The sequence below is a fragment of the Tachypleus tridentatus genome, chromosome 6, assembly GCF_004210375.1.
Source record: "Tachypleus tridentatus isolate NWPU-2018 chromosome 6, ASM421037v1, whole genome shotgun sequence".
NCBI lineage: Eukaryota > Metazoa > Arthropoda > Merostomata > Xiphosura > Limulidae > Tachypleus > Tachypleus tridentatus.
In genome coordinates this window covers 159,033,049-159,042,586 of record NC_134830.1, presented here as the reverse complement: position 1 = coordinate 159,042,586, position 9,538 = coordinate 159,033,049, and the positions used below count along the sequence as shown (strand labels likewise).

The following is a 9,538-nucleotide window of genomic DNA, read 5'->3' as shown; positions in this document are numbered from 1 at the left end:
TTCTTTGAACACTTTATTTACTTTTTTATTGAATAAACGTAAAAAACAAAACATTCGTTTAAATACTGGACCATTCATAACTTATAGAATATACAGTATTCGACTTTCATTTATATTGTGGATGAATAAAGCAAAAAAATAAGTTTTATGCGTTATGTTTGAAAAGTAACTGAATTATTTATTCATTTCAATAAAAAGATAAATTATTTAATAATTTACTCAACTATGTTTAAAATTAATATAACAACAAAAAAGTTCATTTTTTTTTTTATTCTATACATTTAAAATAATATATATATATATGTATTTTACCACGTGTTTTTATATATTCGTCTACGCTTATTCACGTTGTCTTTTGAGGTAGTGGTTATCGAAAGTACTTATTTTACGCATCGTAATAACAGCATAAAAGAAATTGTAAGTATCATCTTTTTGTGCAAAATTTAGTATGGACATTGTTAAACGATACGTTATCGTAAAAAATATATGTAACTCGAAATTTACTTTTAAATGCATTTAGCCTATTATTATAGGATTTATAGTCTTGTAGTGAAAAGTGAATGATTTTGAGTTGTGGCGCCAGATACTGAGTTAATAGTTCTTGTTTCTGTTACTTGTTCGGAAATGTGGCTAGGCCTGAAGCATATGTTTGTCAGCGCGGAAAATATACAACCAAATTAATGTCTTGTTTTAAGTTATTAGTATTATTACTGCATTAAATATATAACTATAAATAACTGGTTGACGTATTTTACTTTAAGTATTAAATTTCTAACGTTACTGAATGTTTTCAACAGCTGTTAGTGTTAATTACAGTGTACACTTGGTGTTAAAGCAACGTTATTGTAGTACTTGTACGGGTAGTAGTACAACTGTGTATTGTACAAACTTTAGCTTTTCAAGTTATTGGGTGTGTATTGAAAGAAAGGTAATTTTATGTTGCAAAGTGTAAATATTTCAACAGAATGACTTCATATACTTATATCGACTATTTAAAAAAAAATCAATGTAAGTGTATTTTGATTTTGCATCATAATTTAGTATTTGGTGATATGTTGTTAGACAATGACATTTTTTAAATTCAAAACCTAGCAATATTTTTCATGCTCAAATATAAAACATAGTAAAAACTAGTATATGCATACTGTTTTGCATTTAACTAATGTATGATATTAAAAATGTGAAGTAAACATTAACAATTAATGGTGGTACTTATTTTAAAATATTTGCATGACTTCAAAAATAAGATATCAATACAAATATTAGATTTTTGTCAGTTCTTGCAGAAGTTTATAGTCTAACCTCCATACTTGATTTCTAAATATACACATATATCCCAAAGTACAATTTCATGGATGTGATCGTTGCTTTCTAACTAATAATTTACATTCATAATGTTTTTTGTCCATTTAATAGGTACTTTTGAGTTCAGATGTGGAATATTGTGACAGGTTGAAGTTTTGGTATCAAAATTGTATATAATAAGGATATATTAGTGGACTGTTTGAGTTTATGTACTTTTAAAAGACAGGTCAAAATTGGTTACATATAATTAGTTACTATGTTTGTGTGTGAGGGGAAGCAAATGAAAAATACCAACAGGGCCATGAATAAATATTAATTTATTAAGCACTAATGTGAATTATTTGATATGTTGATAGAAATGGTTGGACTTGAAGGAGCAAGTAATTTGTATGCTTATGAATTCTTTTATGTTTATTTATTGGATCTTTTATTTTAAAGTCATATTTTTAGAACACAGCATGTTTACTAATTGACTTGAAATTGTAAAAAGTGGGAGTTAAAGTTTTAGGACAATATTGCTTGATCTCACCTGAATGATCTTTTGTCACAAGATGGCTCTCATGTTGTTGAAACAGTTAAACATTAACCTCTTAAAATTTCTTTAAGAAACAGTTTTTATTCTTACAACAACAACAAAAGATCAAGTTCTGGCACCTCAGGAGTTGACTGATATAGCTTACACTGAATACCTTGTAAAAATTCAAACTTTACAAACCAGTGATATGGGAAGTAACTCTTAATTTTGAAACATTTTGTATGATAAAGTGTAATTAAAATCATGAAAAGTTTAGGTGTATATTAAATTCATTGTTAAATATCAGGTTTTGAGATAATATTTGAATAGATATTGTTGAGTGCATTCTTAAAACAGCTTTTTAATAACATATTTTTCTGTTATCTACTGAAAGATATAATGATCTAACAACATTTTCAAGGGGGACTACTTTTTCTATCCCTATATATATATTTTACATTTAAGAGCACAGAGGCCTCATGATTACTGATACTGTTTTACTCACTAAAGTTTAAAAAAGTTATATAATTACAGTAATAGAAAGGAAAAAAAACAAACACAAAACACCTGCAGCTAGCCCTTATCATGTACAAATTTGTAGAGTATTCCCTAAAACTCCCTTTGCCAGATCTGAATCTGAAGACAATCTGTTCTTTAAGTAAACTTCTCTGTCATTTTTTTGGTTAAACAGAGTTGTGGTTTGAAATTTGTCACAACTATATTTACAACCTTTGTAAGTAGTGATCATTCCATAAATTTATATCTAACTAAAGTTTAGTTTTTTTTTCATAGATTGAATTTACATGTGTGCTTTTTAATTTCTAATACTCTGACCACAAATATTTGAGTTTATATTATAGACCTTTTTATCTCTCTATTGAAACAGACCATCTTTGTAAGCATAGGAAAATTGTCCAGACCTCTACTAACCATGCTTATTCAGATTAAACCTTCTTTACTTTATCACTCTTTCACAATGTTAACTTTTCTTTGACGTAAAGAAACCAAATCTGAATACATTTCATCACGAAAAAGTCTCATCCTTTTAATTTGGATTTTTGTAGATAGAACCAAGAATTTTGTATCTTCTCTTTATAACGGCAAAAAAGTCGTGTATATGTTTAAAGGTTTCATTAGTCATTACAAATAAACATTTGTTGTTCTCCACTTCCCCGTGGCTCGGTGGTACGTCTGCATACTTACAACACAGAGTCAGGTTTTGATATCTGCGTGGGCAGCACGTGGGAAGCCCATTGTGTAGTTTTATGCTTAAAAACGTACCTTTTTTTTTCACAACATGTAAATACTAAAGTACTCTTTAATGAATGGCTCAGGTGCATTTCTGATAATTTAAATTTATTATTCATGTCATGGTTCACTCGGAATACCAAGTTCCCTTTGAATTAGAAATGCATTTTCAGAAGAATGTTTTTCTCAGCATAACCAGTGCAGATTATTTGATAAGTAAGAAAGGACTTGAAGAAAGACAAATTGTTAGGCTTTATGTTTACACTAAATATGCATGCAACCTCTACCTCCAGAACACTTTTTTTGTTACAAAACGCTTCACGTTATGGTTTTCGGACTTTCTCTTCATGTAAATACACTAATAAGAATTATTGTAAGATGGAATGTATTTATTGGCAAGCAAAAATGTTTTGTTGTGCAGGAATAACAGGAATTACAATAACAGTATCAAACATTATCATTGTTTAATGTTCTGCTATTACAACAAGAAGTCAACTTAAATTATTAATAAAATTTAACAGGTGTGTGTGTGTGTATATACATATATAAAAACAGCAAAGCCAAACCTCTGACTAATTATATTGGTTTGTTATAACTTAAAAAACAAGCTGCCACAAAAATAAAATTTTAAACAAAAAATGCTGCACGAATTGAAAATATCTTTGGTACAAAATATAATGTGGGATTATAAAATGTACCCTAGGTTTTGGAGGTGACTGATAAAGTAGTTCTCATGTTGTAGTGGGGATACACCATCTATCAGCCTTAACCTCCATCTGTCAGTTTCACATAAGAAATAAATGAGTAGCAATTGAAATAGAAATTAGGAGAGCGAGATGTGGGAGTTAGTTCCACTGGTAGCTGACTATTCTATTAGTTTACCAAATTTATATCTTTACTATTATGAGAATATTTTTATTGAAAAACTACACAAATCCGAATGTTTAACCTAAAGATATATGGATTATTTAATTAGTATAAATAATGTTATCAACACTATTTATCCAGCAGAATTAGAAATTGAAAATACTTCAATATCTAATACAGAAATACATTATTGAGATTTAGAAATTAAAGTAATTTATAAGGATATTAATGTAAATATTTTTGATAAAAGAATATATTTTGCCTTTCCAATTTATGATTTTCTCTCATTTAATAGTAATGTACCATACTCTTTTGTTATACATTTAGACTTTCTTCGGTCATCGTCAGATTCACAAAGAAAGAAAGGGTGACCGACCAGTAGCTGACCACATGTTTGAAGGAGTTTGTGTAATTGAGTGTAGGAATGTAGAGGGCATGCTGAGATGTTTTATTATATTTATTAATATAGGTATAAAGGTGTTCCTTTGTATTGGTTTATTTTGGGCTTGAGCTGTTGTATAAATATGGCTTCTTTAATTTTGCATTTGTTTATGTTTGTTTCTTTATTTAGTATTTGGGTGTTTTCTATGGTTATGTTGTGTTTGAAAATGTGTGAAGGTGACTTTTTATGTTCTTTGAACCTGATTTCCATTTTCTACTTATTTCTCCAATGTTGAAGCCATGGCAGTTATTACATTGTGTTTTATAATTAATGTTGGTGTTGTGTTTGTCAGTGTAGTGTTTACACAGTACAGACCTTAGTTTTGTGCCTGGGTTTTGAATAAATTTGGTATAAACTGAAATATCATATTTTGTTACTACTTTTTGCCAAGATTGCCTTAAAACTCTATATCTGAATCCCTAACCTATCAATAGACATTCCCAGCAACTAATTAGTAACCCTCATAGAATTCACCATAATGAAGACAAACTTCATGTTCAACGATCACAACTGTATACAAACAAACGGCCTAAGCATGGGCAATCCAGTATCACCAGTTCTAGCCAATATTTTTATGACACAAGTTGAAACACAAGCAATTAACACAGCATTACATCCACTACTATACTGGTACAGATATGTAGATAACACAGTTGTAGGATTCACATCTACAGAACACACACTTAATTTTTTCAATCACATTAATGCTACACATCCCAACATCAACTTCATATGTGAACAAGAAGAAAGCAATCAAATATCATTCCTTAACCTCAAAATTACAAGAACCGATACATAATTTAAAACAGAAATCCACTGAAAAATTGCCCATTCCTTGGGACTTAGCACATGAAACAAAAACTCAACATACTAAGAAATAAAATAAACACAGCCATAAAACTATGCTCACCATATAAATTAGATAATTAATGACAAATTAGACAAAATAAAACAATACTTCATCAACATCAAGAAGTTTCCTTCACAACTCGTAGGAAACATTATATGTACACACCTAGACAAAAAGCAAAATCAACCAACAAAAGTAAATATATCCCATGATTTAAACCATATACTGCTGTATACCATATATTCCTGACATCAGCAGAAAAATAACCAACATTTGGCAAAAATTAGTAACAAAATATGACATTCCAGTTAATACCAAATTTATTCAAAAACCAGGCACAAAACTGAGGTCTATACAATGTAAAAACAACACTGACAAACACAACACCAACATTATTTATAAAATACAATGTGATAACTGCCACGACTTCTATATTGGAGAAACAAGTAGAAAAATGGAAACCAGATTCAAAGAACACAAAAAGTCACCTTCACATGTTTTCAAACACTGCAAATCAAATAAACACAACATAACCATAGAAAACACCCAAATACTAAATATAGAAACAAACATAAACAAACCCAAAATTAAAGAAGCCTCACTTATACAACAGCTCAAACCCAAAATAAATGAATACAAAGGAATACCTTTATACCTATATTAATAAATATAATCAAACATCTAAGCATGCCCTCAACATTTCTACACTCAATTACACAACTGCCTCCAAACATGTGGTCAGCTACTGGTCAGTTACCTCTTTCTTTCTCTGTGAACCTGGCGATGACTGAAGAAGGTCGAAACGTTGTTTGCTCCTCTCTTAGTGCTTTCTCTACCCAAACCAGCCATTTTTAAATATATAATTTCTCTACAATTGGGTTTTCTCGTCATCACAGACTTGTCAAGCTTGTTTAATTGCAGCTTTTGTTCAATACAGATGTGAGTTTCTTGTAATTCTGAGAGCAACCTCTTGGTTCTGTGCTAATAGGTGTACTGTAATTAATGTTACCCTCCTACAAATGAACATGTACAAAATCTAGTTGTTTCATTCTCAATGCTGGAAAAGTTGTAGTAGCTTTGGATATTTTAAAAATTTAAAGACTTAAAACTGTTACTTGCTGACATGTGTTGCTTGTTCCTTTGTATCATATTAATCTGTGTTGTATGATATCTTAATTTCAACTCCTCATTCAGTTCACTTCCAACACTATTACTTTATCAATAACTCCACATGTAGTTCAACTCCAATGCACTGTTAATTTATCAGTAACTTCACTTGCAGTTCAACTCCATTGCTCTGTTACTTTATCAGTAACTCTACATACAGTTCAACACACTGTTACTTTATCAATAACTCCATGTGTAGTTCAACTTCAATACATTTCAACTGCATCAATAACTCTAGTTCATCTTCAACACACTTCGACTGTATCAATAACTCCTGTTCAGATCTAACGAAATAAGTCTTTCATGTTATCTGTTTTGTTACTAGGGGTGTGTATGGTTGGATTGATTAAGAACATATTGTGAAGTTTTGAGTACAAACCTATATCCCTTGGACTTAGATCCTGGGAATAAATCTTGTAGAGTGTTGGATTCAGAATATGTTGTGTTCTGGTAGCAGAACTAGAACACTGATCTCGCAACATGTGATTTCTGATGGTAAAACTGGTGAAAGAAAAACAAAAAAACTTGTCATACCACTGTTGTGTTCAAGTAGTAAAGCTGGTAGAAAACTGGTATCAGACAACTATTTTGTCCTAATAGCAAAGTTGGTAGAACATTGGTTCCAAAACACTTATCTTCACTGGCAATATAACTGTTTCTCAATCTCTAGGGTTTTCACTCCTCTCCAATCTAAGCATTTAAATTGCTTGTTTCAGTCTTTTATACCCCACTCAAATGACCAAAGCAAATTCTCCACCATCTTCAATGTTCCTTCTGTTTAGGTACTGAATATAAGCAACTTTAGATGATACAGTCAATTTTTTCTTTTTTTTGACAAAGCATTCTGTGCAGGTTTCTATCAATAGAAATACTGTGGTTATTCACTATTTATGTTGTGACTTTGAAAACCTTTGACATTTCAACAGTTATCTTTCTGTGTACATCTCTAAATTACTTTTAAAAAAAAGTACCAAAAATAATAAATTCTTGAGTTAAAGTTTCAGCTATAGAGGCCGACCAGACCATGTTTTACCATATGGTTTGTTCTACTCCTTATTGAGTTCTTTTAACTTCACCATATTGACTAGCTTAAATATGGTTTCATCTTCTTCAATATCTACAGGAATGTCCACCTCAGCCTCTTCCACATTGACAGTCTTGATCAGACATTCTCCAACCACATTTTGGAAACTCAATTTTGATGCTTGGAAGTTATGCAGTTTTTGCCAGACATAAGGGTTTAACTTCTAAGGTTTTGCTGTATGTAACTAATTTCTCCATATGTAAAACATGATTGTTTATCACATAAATTAATATTAATCATTCAATGGTATATTAAAAGGAATTAAACCCTTTCATTATACGCTCAACTGATTTGACCAACCATGTGATGACATTGTACTTGTTTAAAGTCTTTTCAGATTTAATGGTTTCAACTTTCAATATATTATCTCTTGAGGAAATTTTTTCAGTCTCAGTCAGTAAGTCTTTCACATACAAAAAATTACATTTTTTGGTGGAGTAATTTTGATAAAATAAATATTTTTCTATCAGTTTTTTATTATTTGTTTAAATTAGTCTTTTTGAAAAGTAATTTTCATTTTAGAGTTTCATTTTACTTTCCTTACATCAAAAATCTCAAATTTCTTTCATGTAATCCATGAAAACTTCTCAAATGCATTTCTAATGTTGTTGTTTTCTTTCAGAAAACTTTATTTTCTCCACTCTATCTCAAAACAGAATCATTTTGACTAACCTCATAACCACAAAGCGTAAAATAAATCTAAATTAACCTTTGTTTCTTTCCAAAATGACTTCATGTGTATATTATTATATTCTAATTGCTATAACATTAACAAAAAGAAGGTTAATGGAATTATGAATGTAAGATACTAGAACCTTGTGTCATGCACAATGAAGGATACATATGGTGATAGGGTTAAACTCTCTCCATCTGAAAGTGTCTGTCATATCCAATTTTATGACTTGGATATTTAAGGGTCTTGCTTCGTTTATAGTAGCTTTATATAAGGCATCATTGCCCACTAATTTTAAGTATTCCAAGCATCAGAAGATTTTTGGATCTTCAGTTATATCAAGTTTACTAAAATCTTTTTGTTTTCTTCAGACCAAAAACCTTTTCAATTACCAAATATAGTTGTTTTAAATCCTTTGTTCTTTTTCTTCTTTTGAGCCCTTAGCTTCATGTTCTCCATTTCATCTTCCCCATAAATTGGAATTTTTTGTTGGCTTGTGAATGCCGTTCAGTATTGTATGCAATCCATGTATGTCGGATGTTTTATCATTCCAAGTTTCTCCTGCTTTACCCTAACAGGTCCTTTCTTCCCAAGACTATGACACCCAGGGAAGGAGAAAGATCCTTTTCCCCTTTATGATCATTCCAATTCTGATTATTTTTTATATCTTGTCAGAATCCTCAAGTGTTGTGTGGCTCATACTAACTCATTTTGTGGTACTAGGAACTGATTGTTCATTCATTGGAATCCTTTGTCTTCCATAACTTATCTCCCATTACCCTTACAAGATGGCTTCATAAATTGATTTCAAACAGCCTATAATGAAGAGTATTCTTTAACATATCACATCTTACCAGATTTATCGTGTTTCTGTCATTACCTTCCTGGTTTAATTGCTTTCTGGAAGACATTGTACAGGCTGGTGTGTGAACTACAACTAATATTTTCCTATCTTATTATTTACATGGTCTAGCTGTTTCCTCTTCTGAGTTTTTTTTAACTATCCCCTTTAGCTATTTTGACCACATCTGTTAGACCTGAACCAGAGGTGAGTATTTTCCTCAATCATGTAATCTTTTATTTACAGGATTCCTTTACTTTTCACTGGATCCTACTTTGTGGTGCATATTGCCCAGGTAGAGTATGCTTTCGGTTTTCAAATTTGCATTATCAACCACTTTTGCTATAATTATTGCAGGTTGTAACAAGCTGTGGCAGAATGAGGTGATCCATAGGATCATATAGGTGCCTGCTGGATGGTATTACTTTGTTATTATGGACTATCATGACTAAAGCTAAAGAGGATCCTTTCCATCTCTGGTGATCTTCAGGTTCAATAAACTGGGATAAGTTTACTTTTAAAAATGTAGCATACTTGGTTTGTCTAT

At 30.7% G+C, this 9,538-nt stretch overlaps 1 protein-coding gene across 3 annotated transcripts in view; it reads left to right on the top strand.

The window, feature by feature from the left end:
• The first annotated feature begins 323 nt into the window (after positions 1-323).
• Positions 324-9,538, top strand: part of LOC143254249 (eukaryotic translation initiation factor 4 gamma 3-like) — a 77,851-nt gene continuing 68,636 nt past the window's right edge. For 2 of the 3 annotated variants that reach the window (XM_076509106.1, XM_076509104.1), the window contains exon 1: positions 324-417. The gene's annotated coding sequence lies outside the window, so the exon portion shown is untranslated. The remainder of the gene's footprint in view (positions 418-9,538) is intronic. The other variant, XM_076509105.1, reaches the window with a different exon arrangement.